Source organism: Pongo abelii, chromosome 18 (assembly GCF_028885655.2).
Source record: "Pongo abelii isolate AG06213 chromosome 18, NHGRI_mPonAbe1-v2.0_pri, whole genome shotgun sequence".
Classification (NCBI taxonomy): domain Eukaryota; kingdom Metazoa; phylum Chordata; class Mammalia; order Primates; family Hominidae; genus Pongo; species Pongo abelii.
This window is the reverse complement of record NC_072003.2, coordinates 83326925-83348993: the sequence shown is the minus strand read 5'-3', so window position 1 is coordinate 83348993 and position 22069 is coordinate 83326925. Positions and strand designations below refer to the sequence as shown.

The 22069-nt window shown below is 55.6% G+C and overlaps 1 protein-coding gene across 3 annotated transcripts in view; it reads right to left on the bottom strand.

Moving 5' to 3' along the window:
• Nucleotides 1–11735, bottom strand: part of OSGIN1 (oxidative stress induced growth inhibitor 1) — a 35257-nt gene extending 23522 nt beyond the window's left edge. Inside the window, exon 1 of one of the 3 annotated variants that reach the window (XM_003778671.4) lies at nt 11545–11735. The gene's annotated coding sequence lies outside the window, so the exon portion shown is untranslated. The remainder of the gene's footprint in view (nt 1–11544) is intronic. The other 2 variants (XM_054534198.1, XM_054534197.1) reach the window with 2 other exon arrangements.
• Between the last annotated feature and the right edge of the window lie 10334 nt (nt 11736–22069).

Sequence of the window (22069 nt, the reverse complement as noted above, 5' to 3'; positions counted from 1 at the left end):
CCCTGCTCTACTGAACATCCGGCAGGGGTTCCTGCTGTCCCCAGGCCCACTCCAGACTGATGGCCCAGCACTGACAGGCCCCTGCAGGGACTGACCTGGGAGGACCTCCCCACCCGGTTTCTCTGCTCTGTCCTTCCAGGGCGTGGGCTCGCCTGTGGCCGCCTACCCCCACCTGCACTGCACAGCTCTGCCTGGAGGCCCTTCTTTGCTTTACCTTGGTCTGGGCAGCCCTCTCTAGATTTGTCTCTAGTTTTCCACTGTCCAGAGAAGCGGGGGGAATGGAGCTTGCATCTCCGTGGCCCTGCTGTGGGTGGGGCTTGTACCAGGAACTTTGTAAGTGCACCCCTGGCTAGGAGGTTCTGAGGCTCCTGCTCTGAAAACCAGACCAGACCAGCCAAAAAGTGATTCCAGGCCGGGCGCGGTGGGTCACACCTGTAGTCCCAGCACCTTGGGAGGCTAAGGCAGGTGGGTCACTTGAGATCAGGAGTTGGGAGACCAGCCTGGCCAACATGGTGAAACCCCGTCTCTACTAAAAATACAAAAAATGGTGATGCATGCCTGTGGTCCCAGCTGCTTGGGAGGCTAAGGCAGGAGAATAGTTTGAACTCAGGAGGCGGAGATCACACCACTGCACTCCAGGCTGGGTGAGACCCAGTCTTGGAAAAAAAAAAAAAAGGCATTCTGGCTGGGTGCGGTGGCTCACGCCTATAATCCCAGCACTTTGGGAGGCTGAGGTGGGTGGATCACGATGTCAGGAGTTCGAGACCAGCCTGACCAACATGGTGAAACCCCGTCTCTACTAAACATACAAAATTAGCTGGGCGTGGTGGCGTGCACCTGGAATCCCAGCTACTCAGGAGGCTGAGGCAGGAGAATCGCTTGATCCTGGGAGGTGGAGGCTGCAGTGAGCCAACATCGTGCCATTGCACTCCAGCCTGGGCAACAGAGTGAGACTGCCTCTCAAAAAAAAAAAAAAAAAAAAAAAGGCACTCCTGCCGGTGTGCGCCGTGTCATGTTGCCCAGGCTGGTCTCGAACTCCTGGGCTCAAGTGATCATCCCGCTTCAGCCTTCCGTGCTGGGATTACAAGTGTTGGGATTACAAGCGTGAGCCACTGGGCCCGGCTCAGCAGTCAACCCCTTTTCTGACTTCCGTCCCATACATCAGTTGTGCCTGTTCTCGATGTTGGCATAGATGGAACCGCACAGGACGTTCTCTCTTGTGCCTGGCTTCTGTGGCTCGACATCGCGTCTGTGCTGGTCACCACACTGATGTGCAGACCAGCGGTTCCCCCTTCTCACTGCTGAACGGGTCCCCTGTCTGAACACATGCAGCTCTGTTTCCCGGGGATGGAGGCTCACAGTCACCAGCTTGCTGCCGGGCCGTTCCCGTGGGAGTCTTTGTGTGCCATCTGTTTTCATTTGGGCATTTGGGTGAAGACTGAGAAGCGGCACTTCTAGGACACAGGGAAGGTGAGGGTGATGTGTATTAGAAACTGCACCCACTTTTCCAGAGGGCTGCCCCCACTGCACCGGGGTTTCCACAGCAGCCTTTCAGCATCCTGCCCCCTGCTCCCTGCTCCCTGCTACCAAGTGGGCTTTCTACCTGCAAAGCAGGCCGCACCCCTCCCTTGCTTACAGCACTTTGATGACTGCTCGGCCTTCAGAGGAAAAGTTTAGACTCAGCTGAACCACAGACCTCCCATCCCCCAGCCCTGCGGGTCTCCCCAGCTGGACCTCTGGCTCGTTCCCACCTTGGACCTCATGTTCCAGCCGTACTGAAAGCCCACTGTTCTCTGAGGACACGCCGTTTCTGTCCTTCCGCACAAACTGTCATTTCTGCCTGGAGCACAGGTCCCTCCCTCACCCTCCTGGGGAGAGCCTCCTTGTCTTCTAAGATCTCTAAAGCATCTTCTCACCCTGCTAACTCCTCCGAGGCCCTGACCGGCATCCTCTGGCCGCCCCCACCTGCCTCCTCGAAGCCACCTTGGTTTGGGCTGTCTGAGCACACTGGGTTTGTGTTGTCGCTGAGGATGCTGTACAGTCAAGGCAGGGATGGTGACTTTTTCCTCCCCAGCTGTGTCCCCAGAGCCCAGCAGGACAAGGAGGCCTCAGTAAACATGCAGCCAATCAGTGAAACTGAGTGTGGGTGGGCACAGGCTGAGGGATGAGTTCCACGCTGAAGGGGGCAGCAGCGTGAATTTCTGCAGATGCCTGTTTCTGTGACCATCACCCAGGGCAAGACGGGGAGTACGCCCAGCCTCCTGGAAGGCTTCCTTGGGGCCCCTCAGGTTTTTTTTTGTTTTTTTTTTTGAGACAGAGTCTCGCTCTGTGCCCAGGCTGGAGTGCAGTGGCACGATCTCTGCTCACTGCAAGCTCTGCCTCCCGGGTTCACACTATTCTCCTGCCTCAGCCTCCCGAGTAGCTGGGACTAGAGGCGCCCGCCACCATGCCCGGCTAATTTTTTGTATTTTTAGTAGAGACGGGGTTTCACCGTGTTAGCCAGGATGGTCTCCATCTCCTGACCTCGTGATCCGCCTGTCTCGGCCTCCCAAAGTGCTGGGATTACAGGCGTGAGCCACCGCGCCCGGCCTGGGACTCTCAGTTTTTTGACCCCTTTCTGCTTTTTGTCCCCACAGATTAGTTTTGCCTGTTCTGAACTTGACATAAATGGAATCACACAGAGTGTCCTCTCTTGCGTCTGGCTTCTTTTGATGTTGTGTCTCTGAGATTCAGCCACACTCCCACTTTGAGAGGCAAATTCCTCTGCCTTGACATGTGGCATTTTCCTTAGCCTGGACGTGACTGTTTCTCTCCCTAGACTTCTCTTCCGACTTCCTGTTTCCTTCCTCTGCCGGGGTGGAGCTTGGTCTGTAAGTTCCTGGTTTCTGAGTAGACAGGGCCTCTTCTTCTTGTTCTCCGCAAGTTATCCTTCACATTCAGGACATTTGAATTTGAATATCCTTGAAATACACGGGCCGCGGTACTGCCCCGGCACCTCGCGGAGGATTCCTGGGCAGGTTGCCCAGGGCTCGCCATGTCTGGTGCCCTCTTTGCAAACACCTGGCCTTTCATTCACTGCAAACCCTGGTCCACGCTGCCACCTAGATCCACGAGGAGGAGGCCCGGCCCCTACTCCATGCCTGCTGGGGTGATAACACAGCCAGCCACTTTGTATTTCTCAGAGGAGTGGAGTATTACGGTTTAGTCTACACGCAGCAGTGAATTCTGAAAGTGGGGTGCCAGGAGAGCAGCACCTGGGGATTTTGAAATCCAAGTTCGTGGGCACCCTTCATCCTCCCGACTCACAGAATCAGAAACACTGGTCTGACTCTGGGGCGCAGCAATCACGTTTGTTTTTTTTTAATTCGAGACAAGAGTTTCACTTTTGTCACCCAGGCTGCAATGCAATGGCACGATCTCGGCTCACCGCAACCTCCGCCTCCTGGGTTCAAGTGATTCTCCTGCCTCAGCCTCCCAAGCAGCTGGGATTACAGGCATGCACCACCACGCCCAGCTAATTTTGTACTTTTAGTAGAGATGGGGTTTCTCCCTGTTGGTCAAGCTGGTCTCGAACTCCCAACCTCAGGTGATCCACCTGCCTCGGCCTCCCTAAGTGCTGGGATTACAGGCCTGAGCCACCGCGCCCAGCTGCAATCATGTTCTTAACCTCCCCCCTACCCAGGGGTTCTGATGTATGCTCAAGTGTGAGAGCTTCTGACTCCTGGCCTAGGAATGTGTCAGAGATGAATCAATCAAAATGGAGCATCGCTTTCTTTGAGTAGATGTTATCACTATTCCAAAAAATTAAAAAGAGGTTCTAGTACATGGGGCTGACATGGTCTATTACATAAGCAGGGCACCAGAGCCTCCTTGATGGATCATCCAGCTACCAGGTGGTCGCCTGGCTCAGTGCTGGCATGCAGGTCTGCCTCATGCAGAGGAACATGGTGACTGCAGGTGTCATGTCTCCCTGAGAGCAGGTGTGGGCAGGCTGATCATTTTCTACTGGCTTCCCCCATCCATTTTCTACCTCTGTCCTGCTCTGAGCTACAGGAGGCTGAGCCCCAGGCTCTGCACCCTTACGTGCTTTGGCCAGCTGGCTTCCGGTTGGGTTTGATCAATGGGTGGCTGTGACAAGAGTTCAGAGGGCGAGAGGAGCGGGGTGGTCAGGACAGTGCTGTGTAGGCAAATGTTTAACAACCAGTCTTGGGGCCGGGCGTGGTGGCTCATGCCTGTAATCCCAGCACTTTGGGAGGCTGAGGTGGGCGGATCACGAGGTCAGGAGTTTGAGACCAGCCTGGTCAACATGGTGAAATCCTGTCTCTGCTAAAAATACAAAAATTAGCCGGGTATGGTGGCAGGCACCTGTAATCCCAGCTACTCAGGAGGCTGAGGCAGGAGATTCACTTGAATGTGAGAGGTGGAGGTTGCAGTGAGCCGAGATCGTGCCATTGCACTCCAGCCTGGGTGACAGAGTGAGACTCCATGTCAAGAAAACAACAACAACAACAACAACAAACAACCACCAGCCTTGGGGGGCACTGTGGAAAGCCCTGTTTTGCAGTGCGCCAATATCTGTTGCGTGAACACTCCCACCATGATCAATTTCACGTTACCAGTGTAATATTTCTGAACAGTGGAGTTGGAGAGATGTGCAGCTTTGCACTCTGCAGCACTAGTGCTCCCTGGAACACACTTTGGGAACCATGGTTAGCAGCTGGCATAAATGCCGACTGTCACCCTTAAAGGCCTGGAGACCAGGGACTTAAGGAGTTAGGGATAGTTGTTGGGGCTCAGAGGACTAGGAGGCCATGGGACATCAGCATCTCCATCTTTTGGTTCTGGCTACCCACTGTAATCACCTGAGACCATCTCCAGAGATGATAATCCTGGATTTTTTAAATTCTCAAATGATTGCATTGTGTAGGCTGGGGAGAACCAGGGCCTTAGAGCTAGGATCAGTGGGAGAGGCAAGAGGATGATGATCTTTCTATATTGCAATCTTGGGTCACATTAATAAGGGCATAGTCTATAGAATGTGGGAGGTGATGGTCCTGCTTGATTTGTCATTGATCAATGATACCATGTTCTGAGCTCCACAGCTTAATGGAAACACCAAGTCGGAAAATGTTCAGAAAAGAGAAACCAGTAAAATAAGGAGACTTAAAACTTCGTCTTGAGGGGCTCAAACTAGGCCTGTCCTCCGCAGAACTCCACAGATAGCGGCCATTCTGGGAAGCATGGGAGCCAGTTCAGGGCATGCCATCTGCCACACTGGCCCTAAGCTCTGTCAGTTGAGGGCTCACCTTTGAAGCCACTCTGGTGTTTCTGCCTTCCCACTGAGGAGTAGGAGGGATTTCCTGAGGGTGGAAATGGCAGATGCTGGGTGGGGAGAGCCCAAGATGAGGGGGACCTAGGGGCAGGGCAACAAGGATTCACTTGGGTGATGACAACGATCAATGATTCTCCAGGGTCATGCGGGAAGACCAGCTAATCTCAGGCACAATCTGATGAGCTCATGAATATTTAAGAAGGAGGATGGAAAGGAGAAGTTCAGATGACAGTGCCGGCCATGCTGGTAGCTGTGACCAAGAACGCACACCCTGTGCCAGAGGTCAGGTCTGCCAAAGCTGGGACCACGCTGTCCTCATTCTCTGTTTCATCCCTGGCCCAGACGGCACCCAGGGCATGCTCAGTACAGCGCATTCAATGAATGAGTGAGCAGGAAGGCGAGACGGGGTCCCGATGTGGGGAGAATATGGGCCACCAGGGCTGGCCTTTGTGAAGAGGGGGCTTTTCCACTGAGGCCCGAGGAGTGGGTGGGGAGCCGGCCACGGGAAAAGCACTCCAGGCGTAAAGAAGAGCACAGGCAGAGGCCTGGGGGCTGGCAGGGCTCTGTGGGTCTGAGGTCAGCAGTAGGACCCGAAGGTGTGGAGCTCTGGGGGTGAGGATGGCAATAGCGGCGATGGGGACAGAGGGTTGACTCCACAGGGCCGAGAGGCAGTGGAGTCAGGAGCCAGCCTCAGGGGCTGCTTCCCAGCTGTGTGGCCCGGGCCAGTGACTTAACCACTCTGGGCCTCAGTTTCCTCAGGGCAAAATGGAGAGGAAAACAGCAGCCATCTCCCAGGACTGAGAATGACGGGTGGCGCTGGGAATGGTGCCTGGCACACAGTAACCTCTGCAGCAATGGTCACTGCCATCATTATTATTATTGTTATTAGCAGCAGAGGAGCTGGGTAGACAGAGCTGGGCCTGGATGCTGGGTCAGCCGGCCTAGGTTCGGGGTCTTTTCCCCCGATTAGGAAGAGTCTGCAGCTGGCAGAGGTCCAGGGTTTCTGGGTGCTGCCCAGGCCCTTAATTGGGAGCTGTGTCTCTGACACTTCCACGTCCTGGAAGGAGGGCTCAGCGGGCCTGCCCGTCCCTGCAGGCTGGGTGCCCTGGCAGGCATGCTGCCTCCTGCTCTGGGTGGCAAGGAGCAGGCAAGTGGGCGGAGCGATGACGGGGCTGGGAGTCTTGCTGGGCTGTGAGGGTAGTGGGGCTGTGTCCCAGGTGCTTAGGGACACGGTGTCCCTCTGTGTGAGCCACTCAGCTCTGGGTGGGCCGGGTCCCACCTGGGTGGGTGGGTGAGGCCCGGCCTGCAGGCTCAGCAGAAGAAAGGGGCTTCTGGGTGAAGGGTGAACCCCGGGCAGGACGTGCCCAGCCGCCTCCTCTCCCTGGGAACTCGCACTACTCCCTGCCTGGGCGCCAAAGCCGGCGCTGCCCATGCCTCCTTCCTTCCCTCTCCAGCCCTGCTTTCTTGCTTCAGCGGCTCAGGCTGAACCCTGAGTCAACCTTGCCCCCTCTTTCATTGACACCCCAATCCCTTAGTGAACCCACCAGCTCCACCTGCAAATAGATTTGGATTCTGACCCCTGGGCCCCTCCCTGTGACCCTGGGTTGCTGCAAAGCCTCCCAGCTGAACCGTGCCCCCACCGCACCCTCCACACAGCAGCCGGGACACCCACACCAGAACAAAGCCCTCTGCTGACCACCCCGGATATCGACAAGTCACTGCTGAGCTGGATCCCTTGTTCCCGTCTCCATCTCCCTGGACTCCTCCCTGCTCCTGATTAACTCTTACCCCAGGGCCTTTGTACTTGCTGTTCCCTGTGCCTGGAACACTGTTCCCTCAGACGCCCACACGACGCTGCCTCAGTGAGTTCAGGTCGGTGCTCCAGCGTCTTCTCAGCCAGGCCAGTGCTCCCTGCATGAAACCGGAACTCCCTCCCGCTCACGCAGCTGCATTTTTCTACACAGCCTCATTGGCGCTTTAGGTGCTACACACTTCCTTGTTCATTTGTTTGTCTGAGTCCCCACCTTGGGATGCAGGTTCCCAGAGGGCAGGGTGTCCTCTGCTCTCTTCCCTGGTGTATCTCAACTGCCTGGCACATAGTAGGTGCTCCCTATGTACCCTTGCCTGAATTGGGCCGACGTGCATTCTTTTTTTTGGAGGGACTGGTTCTTTATTTCAAAAAGACACTTGTCAATATTCAGTATCAAAACAGGTGCACTACTGATTTCTCTTTCTCCCAGTCGGCCCCAAAGAGACCACATAAAAGGACAGTACATTTTAAGCCAATAAGCTGCAGGATGTACACCTAACAGACCTCCTAGAAACCTTACCAGAAAATGGGTACTGGGTAGGGAAAGAAACTTTAAAAGATCAACAAACTGCCAGCCCACGGACTGCAGAGGCTGTCACAGCCAGATGGGGTGGCTAGGGTGCCACAAACCCAAAGAAGCAAAGTTTCAAAATAATATAAAATTTAAAAAGTTTTGTACATAAGCTATTCAAGACTTCTCTAGCACTGACTGATACAAAGCACAATGAGATGGCACTTCTAGAGACAGCAGCTTCAAACCCAGAAAAGGGTAATGAGATGAGTTTCACATGGCTAAATCAGTGGCAAAAACACAATCTTCTCTTTAAGCAAGAGACGAACAGGGCCACGGTCTCCTCCCTCTGGGACTGGCCTTTCTGTCCCTGGAGACACAACACCAGAAAGGTCAGCCCTTGCAGGACCCTTTAAGCCCCTGGCTCCCCAGGAGTGGCCGCTGGCTATCCCTTTGCAGGAGCCACAACGAGCGCTGGACTGAGGGCCAGCAGGCCAGAGCTGACTTCTTTCTGGCCCGGGGATTGGCGCAGGACACATGTTACTTGTTCATCCGGCACGGGGCTAACTCTGGGGGGGGGCAAATGCCGAGACCCGTCAGATGGTGCTCACAGGCAGAGGAGGGGAGCAAGCGGGAGGCGAATGCCACACCCATGGCTCACGCTGCTGGGCGGGCTGAGAAGATGCCCCCCAACCGTCTAGGGGGCTTAGAGACTTTCTGCAGGAGTAAGATTAAGGACCAAAGACCTTAGCCAGGAAAGCTGGGCCCAGAGATGCCCCGCAGCGGGGAAGGAAGCTGAGGCCGAGACAGGAGGAGACGGGGCTCTGTGGGGTTCAGCGCCAAGGCTGAGCTTTGAGGTGTGCGGGGCAGAGATGGAGGCTGCTGTCGCCCCGAGGGGGGCTGGGGGTGGGAGGAAGAGCAGGGCAGGAGCAGACTCTCATGGGGTTGCAGAAAGGCCACCATCGGCTGCTGGGAGAAGGGCCTGTTGCTGCAAAGGTTGAGCCAGAGGTGAGGGTGGTGGCGAGGGTGCAGACAATCAGATGGATTTGCGAGCTTAGTTCAAAAGCCACAATCTGGGCTTCAGGATTCTCATCCATAAATAAGGGGGCCGGTCTGGGTTCTCTCCAAGGGACTTTATGTCTTGAAGATCTGGGTGTTTATTCTTCCAACCCCCTCTGCTCCCGAAGGAACATGAAGTGGTGTGGGAGTGGGGAGTGTGTCATCCACTGTCGGTAAGAGCAGGAAGCTTACCCAAGTGAACAACCACAACAGAAACCCTGCATGGCTCCAACTCGCTGCTGAGATGCCATTGCATCTGCGGGGAGAGGAGACTGGATGTTGAGGACGAAATGGTGGCTTCCCAGTGACGTGTCCGGAATCTGTAAATGCGGCCTTGATTGGAAAAGGGGTCTTTGCAGAAGTCATTCAGTTAGGGATCTTCGAATGAGATCATCCCGGATTTAGGGTGGGCCCCATATCCCATGACAAGTGTCCTTTTATGAAAGGGGGAGATCTGAGGACCCAGGGAAGAAGGCCACAAGACCACAGAGGCAGCGGTTAGAACCAAGGGACGCCTGGAGCCCCCTGAAGCTGGAACAGCCAATGAAGATCCTTCCCTGGAAGCTCCAGAGGGCGGGGGTCCTGCTGATGCCTTGAATTTTGACTTCTGCTCCAGACGATGAGAGGGTATGTTTCTGTTGCTTTAAGCCACTTAGTTTGTGGTCACTGGTGATGTCAGGTACAGGAAACTCGTTCAAGAGGAATTGCAGGGGGATTAAACCCCGACAGAAAGATTGATGAGGAGTCTGTGGAGGATCATCTTTCCTTCAAGTTTCAGGTCTGGGCTCCAGCACTACTGCGGACCCTGCAGGGGTGGGGGAGGCGCATCCAGGAGACAAGGGGCAGGCGCAGGGCAGGGGCTGGGGGGGGGTCGCTCGGCGCCTCTTCCCTCCCCAAGCTGGGCACCTGCAGCTGCCCTGGCAGAACATTCTGGGCCTCGTGTTTGCCGGAGGCGAAGTCTCACAAAATGAAGGGAACAAGGGGGGTGGTGTGGCTGTACTTGATCTCATCTGCCCTTGGCCGTGACCTTGGAGCCCCAGAAGCCTTTGCTGTCAACCCTGGAGATGTTTAAAATGGGAAAGAGACGGCACGGGAGGAGAGTGACACTGCACACACAGGGCGAGCGTGCGCCGAGGCCATGCTGCTCCTACAGAAGGCGCAGGAAATGGTGGCCCAAGTGCAGAGGCTCTGGCATACAGTGGAGTGTGGGGACCATTTCTGGAGCACTCATTGCCCCCACCCCACCGGCAGAGCTCAGCATCTTTCCTGTGTTACACCATGGGGCGTCTCAGCCTCCTCATGAGGGAGCTGCTGTTCTAGGCATTTTACACATGAGGAAACTGAGGCAAAACAGCCTTCCCAAGGTCATCCTGCCAGGAAGTGGCGGGGGTGGGGTCAGAGAGGCTGAGCCTCCTGAGGTGAGATCAGAGCAGCTGAGGCCCCAAGAGCCTCCACCTAACAGGCTCCGTGGCCTTTGTGTGTGCAAGGGACCAGGTGTCTCTCCAAGGAGTGGGGCTGTCCAACTTCAAGCCTGGCTGGACCTACGAGGCCGATAAGGTCCCAGCATGGGTTCCCACACTCAGAGCTGAGGGTTCCGCAGTGCCTGCCACCGTAGGAAGGACCAGGACAGGTTTGGGGGTTACTCCTGGGCAAAGACTCCAAAACCAAGTGTGAGCCTGGAGTGCTGGGAGCCAGGGCTGAGGGGTTGAGGAGCAGGGCTGGAGCACCCCAGCAGGGATGGGAGTGCACTGAGGCCCTGATCTGCTGCCTCTGCTGGTGGAGCTGGGATCACAGGGCTAGGTGGGACCCCTGACCAGGGACTCCACTTGTGGTCTGGGGTTGGGAACTGGGTTTCAGTGTTGTCCAAAGCTTCCCAGGTGGTTCTCATGGGCAGCCATGGGTTGTAGCGGAACAGTCTGAAGAGATCTGGGTTCAAACCGCAGCCCCACCCTTCCTTGTGGGATCCGGGAGGCCATTCTTGCTCAGCCCTGAATGGAGCTCGCTGGACAGAGAAGGGGATGGTCTTGAACACTTGGGAACCAAAAGCCCAGCGGGGCTGCAGCATCTGCCGTTCTGTGGTGGGAGAGGCTGGGGGTGGCCATGGGCATCCTTGGAGGGCCTGTAGTTTATTCTCTGAGTCACACACTGTGGGGCACACAGAGTCCCCTGGGCAAGCTCGTTCACAGATGAGACTCAGGGTCAGAAAACCTAATGCTAGGCCTCTGCTGGGGACCCAAGCCTTCCCCCAGGTGAATGCCACCCACAGCCAGGCGAGAATGACAGCATGTAGACGCAAAGAAGCATGCGGGGGAGACCTGCTCCTGCTGTCTGCTCTCCCCCATCCACCAGGATGAAGGGGCCAGGCCCCAGCATGGCAGTGGGTGGGGAATCAACGAGGGGCTCGTGACCAGAGGACAGCGCCCAAGCCTGGCTGAGATAGGCATGAGTGTTGGTCGGTTCCGGGGCCTGATGACAATGGCCGATGTGTATTGAGCATGTTCTGCACATGGGGCGAGTGCCAGGGCCTCCCGTGGAGGGGCTCACTGCACCTCCCAGGACCCCTGCGATGAAGGGACCCGAGGAGCCATTTTACTGCCAAGGAGATGGCAGCTCACAGGTTATGGCACTGTCCCAAGATCGCATGACGGGCAAGCAACGGCACCGGGTTCCCACCCAGGCCACCTGCGCCCCAGAGTCCACAAGCTGAGCCTCGTCACTCCAGGGTCACTGCCCGGGAGCCCCTCCTCCTGCCTGACCCTACCAGGCCCCTCCAGCACACCTCACCCCTTCCTGGAGCAGCCCCTGCCCCTCCCTGCTCCAGGCCCTCCTTACCTGACAATGAAGGGGCCGGGTGCGGCAGAGGTGACAGAGGTGACCAGTTGGCCAGGGAGGAGTGGACACAGTGGGGCTGGCCCTCCCCCAGGTGACACTCCCTGACGTGGTAACAGGGGAGCTGGGGGACAAGAGGCCAGGCTGGGCCATTTGTCGCATCACAAAGTCCTGCCCTGGGCTTGCTGGGGTGCCTGGTTAGTGGTGGGCAGCCTCAGGGTGGCTCTGCCTGAGGGCCCAGCTGGCCCCGCTCCCGTCCTCTGCCGCAGCTCCTCCGGAGCATCTGCAGCCTCGGTGGTAGCACCCGGAAAAGGGGCACATCTTGCCAAGGTGTGCCCAAGGGGCAGGTGGGGTTGCTGTGCTGATGGGTACACAGGGCCCTGCACACAGTAGGTGCTCAGTAAACAACTGCTGAAGGACGTGCCTTTCCCACGGTCACACGCGCGCAGGTGCTGGCACAGGGCTCAAACCCAGACCAATCTCGGTGCCCACCCGGTGCCTCCTCCCAGGCAGCCCTGCTGGCTGTGAGGGTGTGGGAGCCCTGGGGATGGAGGTTTCTACCAACCTCGGTGCCCTCCCAGTGCCTCCTCCCAGGGGGCGGCCCTGCTGGCTGTGGGGATAGAGGTTTCTACTTGTCCTGCCTCCATCCCACTTCCCATAAGGGAGGAAATTCTCCGCGGAACTCCCCTGCTGGACTGACATTCCTCCACCACTCGACACACTTAGAATCGGGCCAGGGCTTGTCAGCTCGGAGCCTTCTGCCAGTGGAATGAGGCTCAGGAGGCTGCTGGCCTTGTGGGGAGCTCTGGGCGAGACCCTCCTTGAGGGCTGAGACCCCCTCACCACATTTCTGCCCACATTTCATTGTCTGCCCGTGGTTATTCTCCTAAGAGCTGCCCTTGCATGGGCAGCCGCTGCGAGGGAGGAGAAATGCACACCCGTCTCTCCACCGCTTCCTCTCGGCAGCCATCTCCACCCAGCACTGCTTCCCCATCCCCAGGGACACCTCCTACCCCCTCCTCACGTGGACACCAGCACTTTGCCCCAGATCCCAGGGTGAATAGCGCTGCTGCTTAAGGACAGCACAGATGACATCAGAAATGTTCAGAGGGTCGTCCATGCCAGCTGTGGGAACAGCCCCAGGGGCCAGGCCTGTGGGCACCTGGGCCTCTCTGAGAGGTGGCCTTTGCAGATCAGAAAGAGCAAGTGTCCTGTGTTGATGTGGGCTTTCTGGTCAGAGCTGCAAAAGGAGACACAAAAATCACAACTCATTCCAAGAGGTGCCTGGAGCCAGCAGCACCCAGCCCAGCAGCATTGTCACCACTGCAAGCAGCCACCGAGAGCCGACCTGAGAATGAACATGACGGCCAGGGAGGAGGCGGCTCAGCCTGCAGCGTCAGCAGTGCAGTTCGGCAGGGCCTGCTAGTCGTCTTGCTCAAGTTTCAAACTCTGTTTACCAAACGACCACAGAAGCATTTTAATAACAAACACCTCACTTGAAGGCCAATATGAAAAATTTTACATAAAAAATTAATTTTACTGGTTTACATTGTTTTTATACATTAAAATGGATACATTTACTTATTTTTTTGAGACAGGGTCTCACTCTGTCACCCAGGCTGGAGTGTAGTGGCATGATCATAGCAGCCTCGACCACCTGGACCCAAGCAATCCTCCCACTTCAGCCTCCCAAGTAGCTGGGACTACAGGTGCTCACTGCCACATCTAGCTAATATTATTTTTATTTTTTGTAGAGATGGGGGTCTCATTATGTTGCCCAGGCTGGTCTCCAGCTCCTGGACTCAAGTGATCCTTCTGCTTTGGCCTCCCAAAGTGCTGGGATTAAGGCATGAGCCACCACGCCCAGCCAAAATGGACACATTTACTTACTGCAAATTTAGTAATGGCCACACAGCTCATAAATGACGATGCCAGGCTCAGGACCCATCTTTGGGTTCTAATAAAATATTTTCTAGCCTCTGTCCTGTCTAACAATACAGTTGGAAAAAAACTGGGTACAGCTATGTTTTTATGTGCCTACGGGTCAGCAAGATGTCAGAGATGACTGTGCATCATATGGATGGGCCGGCACCGTCTGGATGAGTACCTGAATGCAGTCGAGTGAGATTCATAAATTACACCTGCTCCATGGCAAGCTGGACTTTGTCAGGCAAGAGGCTCTTGGACTCCTGCTATCAGAGAGGAAGGACCAGACAATTCAATGACTGCACCTCTTGTCTCACTTCAGCTCTTCCACCTCTCAGACCCTGCCTCTACTCCAGTGCAATGTCTGTCTCTGTTGGTGACACACAACCTACCTGCCTTGACAGCATTTAGACGAAGTGGGCTTTTGTTTCAAGGTTGTCAAGCGGGAGACGCAGACAGCGTTTCTTCGAGGCTTGGGTGGTCGTTGTGCGAGAGTGGAGGCTAAGTCCGGGCCGGCACTGAGTGCTGTATCCCAGGGACATAGGAGCCCGTCCTGCGTGTGGGTCTGTGACACGTAAGGGCCTCTCAAGCGTGGGGTCCGTGGCAGGTGCCCTCCTACCTGGGTTCAAGGCCAGTGCCGATTATTGAAAGCCCCACATTCCTTTCAGAAGAGCTTTGGCAATCTACTGCTTTACCATAGGGTGCTGCCTTCATGATCCTGAGGTCATGGGTAAAAATCTCCACTTTCAACCACAAGGCTGCTTTGAGGATTGCAACACTTGGGCAGCAGAGGTTTATGTCCGCTGCTGGTTTCTAAGCCAGCCTGTGTCTGTGCTTGCACAGGAATGGACAGGAACTCTGATTCATACAGATAAAAAGCTGCAAATTATAAGAGTTTCAGACTGTTCTCTCTGTGTGTGCTCCAACTCACAGGTTTTGGGAGAAGCCTGGGTATGCTGAGGGCTTACGAAGTCGAGATGACCTCACACCACAAGGTGACAGGTTGGTGGTTCCAACGTGCTAATCTCTGATGCATCACATTTGTGAATTGGCCACTTCCAGTGCAGTTACAAATGAGATTTTAAGTGAAAGCTTAATAAGTAAAGTATTTTGGAGCTCTGCAAGGCCTGCAGGATTTGGCTGGTCCCCAACGCCACTGTGCCAAGCAGAGGCCAGGTTCTGCTGGGGTCCCCCAACTCCTGGTCACATAGGGAAGCTCCTCCTCCCAGGATGCCAAGGTCTGGCTTCTACCTGCATGTAGCTTCTCCTCCTGGTCCCAATGCTTATCACTGGGTTTTTGAGAACACATCTAAGGGTCGGGCCTGGTGGCTCACACCTGTAATCCCAGCATTTTGGGAGGCCAAGATGGGCGGATCACTTGAGGTCAGGAGTTCGAGACCAGCCTGGCCAACATGATGAAACCCTGGCTCTATTAAAGACACACAAAAAATTAGCCAGGCATGGTGGCGTGTGCCTGTAGTCCCAGCTACTCGGGAGGCTGGGGCAGGAGAATTGCTTGAACCTGGGAGGCGGAGGTTGAAGTGAGCCAAGATGGCCCCATTGCACTCAGCCTGGGCAACAGCACAGGACTTAGATAAACCCAGGTCATAGTGCACTTTGTATGGCTAGAGACAAAATTCTTCAAAGGATTGCCCAGGGTGTGAGATGTGTGATAATCTGTTGGCTCTCGGACGAAGCAATAATCTCATTTAATCCTTTTCCAATTCTTGCTCCTTCACGAGTCTTTTGAGGACTTTCTGAGTCCTCAAAGAGAAAGTCTGTTTGGTACTTAATATATGTTTAAAAAACCTTAACATTTATTAATCCTCCCCCCCTGATTTTTTTGAAGAGAGAAAGCAACTGTATCTAACTGAAGTTTAATGCTGTTTTGTTTTTATATTACTTTTTACTTTTAGCTTCTACTTAATGAAAAAATCCAGCTTTTATTGATGGGAGTGATATAAAAAAACTGCAACAGTGCTCAGCAAATGACTGGTGTTTGGGACCCGTGGCCTCTAGATTTAGCGGGGTTTGGATTTGTGATCTGGGCTCCATGCCTGAGGCAGAAAGTCGTGCCCTCAGTCAGCCCGAGTTGAGACCGATGTGAAGCGGCTGGAAGGGGTCCTCTGGGACATTTGCAAATGACCACGCCCCTGCTCTACTGCAAACGACGACTGGGCAAGGAGGACTGACCATGGGGCTGGGCAAGGAGGAGCTGACCACAGGAGGCTCGGACTGGGAGCCAGAAGAGCCCCCGGGGAAGCTTCGGAAAGCAGGAAGAGCAGCTGGTTTGGGCAGCCCCAAATGCCTGCTCTAGGTCTGAGTATCGTTACCTAATCCCTGCGAGGGAGTGGGGAGCGGCTGTGCAGGTTCTGAGTGCAGGTTTAACGCCTGGCTCGGTTTGCTACCTGTTGGGATTTTATTTTATTTTTTTGAGACGTAGTCTCGCTCTGTCGCCAGCCTGGAGTGCAGTGGCGCCATCTCGGCTACCTGCAACCTCCGCCTCCCGGATTCAAGCGATTCACCTGTTAGGAATTTTAACATTCAGCGCCCACGTGCAGAGTAGAGGAGGCTGGAGGGGCGCAACACCGCCGTCTCGCGGCGACGGGGTGCACAGCGCCTGTGAGGACCCAGGCTGGGAACCACCTGTCCCAGAGACTCATGTTCAGCATCAAAGCGCGTCCCTGCGCTGTTCGTAAAGAGCTTGCCATGCGGCAGGTACCGCGCAGGACTCCAGACCTGCCTTATCTTTCGAGATCCCCACAGCCCCTGAAGGGAGGGACCACTAATATCAACATTCACAGGACGGAATCAGAGGTGTCCTTGTGTTCACAGCCGGGCAGCCCACCCAGCTGGAGGGGGGTACTTGGGGAACGCTGTCTAGCTCGCGAGAGGTGGAAGTGGGCTCCTGAGAAGGGCGGCCGCGTGTGGCTTCACTGTCCCCTTTTGCGTTTAAAGGGAACTTCTCCGGATGGATTAGGTGTCACGGCAGCAGTGTGAGAACGGAAGCGCCCAAGCCCGTCCCCTCGGCCAGCCCCTTCAGCTCTCTGGGCCTCAGTGTCTTCACTTGTCAAACGGGAACAGGGACGCTCCTTCCCAGTGCAGGGCGGGGTCCGAGTGAGCTAGGGCAAGCCAGCGTTCAGTGCAGAGCAGCTGGGGTCTGAGTCCTTGGGGAGCTGGGCTTGGAGAAAGTGAGATCTCGTGGGCTCTGGGAAGGAGGGCCTGTGCTCTGTTCCCACACAGCACCCGCAGCAGCAGGGCTCCTTGGGGAGGCCAGACCAGGGCCAGGCATGGCCAGAAAGACCCTGCCTTTAAGGGGCTGTGGAACCCTGGGCAAGGAGTGTACCCAAGTAACCAGCGTGGCCCAAGGCCAGGGGTCCCCTCTGTGAGCGTCAGATTGGAGGGGGCCCTGACGATCTTGCAGACCCTGCAGCCACCTCGGGCCAGAAGCCAAGCAGGGTCCCTGCCCTCAGAGAGCTTCTAGTCTAGTGGAGATACACACATGAAACTGCCTTGTTTAGAAGCTACCAGGAAGGAGAGGCCCCAGTGAGAGGACAGCAAATAAAGGGGGAATGTGACCTGGTCAGGCCATCAGGGAAAGCTTCCTGAGGAGAGGACGATGGATGAAATTTGGAGGCAGAGTGGGCACTGCCTGGGAGGCAGGGAGGGGAGAGCGTTTCAGGAAGAGGGAGGAGCATGTGCTGGGCAGGAAGAAGGGAGGACCGGGAGTCCCAGACTGAGGGAGGACAGTGCCAGGAGGGCCTGGAAAAGCAGAGAGGGGAGGGTCAGGCCACAGCAGGCTCGAGAGGCCACGGAGGGGGCTGTGTGTGAGAGGGAGGGTGACAGGGATGGTGGGAGGGAGGAAAGAGAGGAGAGATGGAACCTGATTTGCATTTCACAATGACAACTCTGCCTGCTGGGGTGGAGAAGGATCTAGAAGGGTCTGGCGTAGGCAGGTGGGCAGAGCACCTGCGAGGTTAGTTATTGCAGATGATCAGGAAGGAGACTTTGTAACCTGGGCCAGGGAAATGAAGGGAACAAGGCCACTGGTCAGTCCAGGGGCGTGGGGACAGGTGGGAGGCGGGGGTGAGGGGAGCCCCAGGGATGGCACCCAGGCTTCTGTGTTACACAGTTGGATGGCTGGAGGTGGCCTCGCCAGGAAGGAACAGCTGGAGGAGGCCAGGTTTTGGAGGGAGGGCATCTGCATTCAGCCTTGGCCGTGCTGAGCCTGAGCTGCTGCTGAGCTATCCAGGGGAAACACACAGGGATGGGGGGTCTGTGTCGCCAGTGAGGGGACTGTGCAAGTGACTGTCCTAACTGAACACTTCAGAGTGAAGAGCAGCTCTGTTAACAATGATGCCACAACAGGGCCCCAGACAGGGCCTGTCCCCGGCAAACAGGGGCACTGGTGCCCTTGCTATCGGTAGTTAGGAGACAGCAGAGACATGGATGGGGGTGAGATCCTTAGAGGAGGAAGGGACTCCCGGAAGCCAAGAGGAATGGCTGACCAAGAGTGGCGGAGCACAGGTGGGGACGGCCAAGAGGGTGTGCGTCTGCACCAGTGCCGGGAGCATGTGGGAAGTGCAGAGTGGCCCACGGTGGCCCCTGGCCATTGCTGAGGGGGCACCTGGCTGGATGTACACCCTAGGAGGTCACTGGGGGCCTCGGTGAGAACTGGCAAGGAGAGGTGGCATCGTGAGTCACACCGGGGTGGAGACTGCAAATGGCCAGTTCTCTCTGGAGCAGCGCCGCTTAAATAAACATGGCTTCTGGCATCTTTGAAGGCAGCTCTCTGGTCTTCCCTCCTGCGAAAGCGCTCAAGGAGGCAGTATCTCACGTTCAGGAGGTGCTGTCTGAGCAGCAGGAGTGAGGGCTGCCTTTCTTCAGTGAACCAAAACTATTTGCCGAGCCTCTCCTATGTGCCAGGCGATGCAGACAGATTTACGGCAACAGACTTGAGAGAACAAGCCGGGGGTTCAAGCCTCTGTCACAGACGCACGGGAGCTTCAGAAGCAAGCGCTCCTGCTGGGTGGGATACGGCCCACTCCATCTCCCCAGTTCTAGGAACTGCCTGGGCCACTCATCTCCCCTCGTCAACATGAAGAGGGGACACCAGCTGTTCTACTCAACTGCTCCGGAGAGATACCTGCTCTGGCTGCACTCACCACAGGGCCAGATCCCCCATCTCCAAACCGGGCCAACCATCGTTCCCACCACAGCCCGGGCTGAGTCTGGGGTCATGAGAGGAGGCTGTCTCTGGGGCGGTGGAGCTGTGCGCAGCCTGCTTCCTCCATGACAGCCAGGTCCATGTGGTCTGGCTGCCCCTCGCTGGCCTGGATTTTATGCTTTGGCGGGAGCTCAGCTTCTGTCCCTGGCAGCCGAGGGCTCGGACCGATATGGCCAGCACCGTGCATGCTCGGGTTTTAGAGAGGTCACCCCAGCCTGGGGTTGTCTTCCACAGATCCCCGCCCCCTTGCCAGAATGTCAGCACCCTAACACCCCCTGTCCTCAGTCCCTCAGCCCAGCCGGGCTACCTTTCTGACCTATTCCCCTCCAGGCTTGCCAAAACCTGCGGCCCACTCTGTTCCACCCACGGCTGGCCTTCTCCTCTCTTGACCTTCGCGTGGGTCTCCGCACCCGTGCTCAGGAGGTGGACCAGTGGGGTGGAAGGACAGCTGGGTGGTGGTCGGGCCTGGGTTTGAGTCCCCGCTTTGCCCTCACCAGCTGCTCAGCCCTCTCCCAGCTCGCCGCCTCATCTCTAAGTGAGGAACTCTCGCTCCAGCTTCAGGGTTAGATGTGGTGATCCGCTAGGGAAGGAGGGAGGCTGGGACCAGGAACGTGTACAGAGAATGCCTGGCCCAGAGCAGAGAATCTCGTTTCTCTCTCCCTTCCTCAATGATCAAGAACTAGCCAGGCGGGAAACGCAAACGCAATGTGGAAATAAACCAAACAAAGGCGAGAAAGAGATCTAGGGTCACCTCTGTCGAGTCTGCTAAACTGCAAATGCAGCAGACTTTCTGTGGTGAAATCACTGGCAGCTTTTGTTTCTAAGAATAGATCAAAATGGACTTCATATTTCAGTAAGTGCCTCAGAATCCAACTGGAAATCACAGAGGTGTTTGCTCGATTTAAATCTTCAGTACACCTCATGTTTAATTTCAAACAGAGCGCAGAATAAGCAAATGCCTGCACAAAGCACTGAGATTCCCCCACTTCTGAGGCCACACAGAACGAGGAGGAGGGAAGCCCTCTTGGGAGCGACTCTTGGTTGTTCTCGCCCTGGAGGTCAGTGAAGGTCAAGCCCTCAGAGGGAAGGAGGGATGGAGGGGTAGAAAGAGAAAGACAGAGACAGACAGAGAGGCCTCAGAGTGACCACAGTGAGTTCAGATTCTGAGGCCCTGCAGAGCCAGTCTGGAGCTAGCTGGGTGGCCTGGGCTCTCCCTGAGGAGTATGACAGGGGTGCTCAGCCATCAGGGGTCGGGAGGTCCCCTCAAGCCCCCGTGCAATGCAGTGTACACAGGAGCCATTCCAACCTCTCCCGGGAACGAATGATCCACTTAGTCACCTCTTAGAAATTGTAAGCAGAAGCCAGAAAACCAACAAATATTCAAATATCCAAATAAGGGCTGAAAGATCCCAGAACCCGCATTCAGGTGAGCAGGATGGTGGCGCCCAGGTCCAGATGTAGAAACGCCTATCATGACAGGGACGGGTCGGCTTCCCAGGGCAGGCATCAGTTAACTGCTTTATATATATCGTCTCCTTTGAGCCCCTCAGCAGGCTGTGGGGTCGGTACTATGGTTACTGTCACTTAAAGATGAGGAAACTGAGGCAAAGCAAGGGTAGGTGGCTTGCCCTGGGCCACCCAGCTGGAAGCGGTGGGGCCAGGATTTGAACTGGGCAGTGGCCGGAGCCAAAGTCTACAGCTCCCTCCATGGTGCCTCACGCTGCATTTCAGGAGAAAAAGGAGCCCATGAACAGGTCAGAGCAGGTGCACCCCAACTCCAGTGGCACCCCTCAAGTCTGAACCCCAGCAGGGTGCAGGGCTAGGCCTCTTGTGAAACCCTGTGGGGGGGATGGAGGGAGCTGGGGAGCATCTGACCCACAGATGACAGGGCTCCAAGAGATAAGGAGAGCCAGAACTTAGGTCTGGGATATGGGGGGAATGGAGCAGAGCAGCTCCTGAGATGGGATGGGACATGGGCTCTGGAAGCACAGGTCGGGCCTCAGACTGAGATGGGGAACACTCAGGGGGGCAGGCTCTGTGGCAGGGGTGGGATCGTGGCTTCAGTCTTGAACTTGGGACACAGTGGAAAGTACTCATGACAATTTATTGTGCATCTTCTGTGAGCCCAACACTGCTGGGCGCTTTCCAGAGGAAGAAACTGTGGTCAGAGCGGTGGCCCAGGGTTCCTGAGAGCAAGTGGGATGGAAACCAGGTCTGTGAGACTGAGCCCCTGCCTCTTAGCCACTGTGTTCCTCTTGTGATGATGTCACCTGGGCACTAAGTAGCACTTTCCTGTAGGGTGTAGTTCAGAACACTAGGCTCCAGTGAGTAGCCTTTTATCACCCTCAGACCTGGCCACTATCTGCTTTTGTTCTGCTTTTGTCTCCTGCTCTGCACTGCCACTGTGTGAAAGACGACATATGTAAGAATGGGTGGTCAGATCATCCCTCAGGAAAAGCGAGGAGCTGGAAGCCACCTGCCTTTCTAGAGGTTCTACAGTAAGGGTGAGAGGTAAACAGATGATGAGAGGTTTGTAACACCCATGAAGTGAGGGGAATTTTGGTTCAGTGCAGTATCATAGAGGGACTACAGGCTCTTTCTCCTTATGATGGGGATTGAGGCATGGAGAAGGGATGTTAATACATCCATCCACCCATCCTAACATCCTCCGCCATCAATTCATCTGTCCACCCATCCATCCATCTTCCATCATCCATCCAGCTTCCTTCCATATACCCTGCACCATCCATCCATCCATCCATCCATCCTCCTTCCTTCCATCCACCCTCCACCATCCATCCATCCTCCTTTCCTTCCATCTACACTCTACCCTCCATCCATCCATTCATCTTCCTTCCATTAACACTCTGCCCTCCACCATCCATCCATCCATCCACCCACCCACCCATCTATTCATCCATCTTCCTTCCTTCTACCCACCCTCTACCATCCATCCATCAATCCATCCATCCATCTTCCTTCCATCCACCCATCTTCCTTCCATCCATCTATTCATCCATCCATCTTTCAACCATCCATCCATCTTCCTTCCTTCCATTCACCCAGCCATCTATTCATATATCCATCTTCCTTCTATCCACCCTCCACCATCCATCCATCCACCCATCTTCCTTCCTTCCACCCACCTATCCATCTTCCTTCCTTCCATTAACCCTCCACCATCCATCCATCCATCCATCCATCCATCCATCCATCCATCCATCTTCCTTCCTTCCATCCATCCATCTAATCTTCACTGAGGACCTGCTAAATATGAAGCATTGTAAGAAGTACAAAGATAAAGTTTGATAAAAACAGAAAACCACTGATGACTGTGGAAGCTGGGTGATGGTCTGTAGGTTCGTTATACAATTT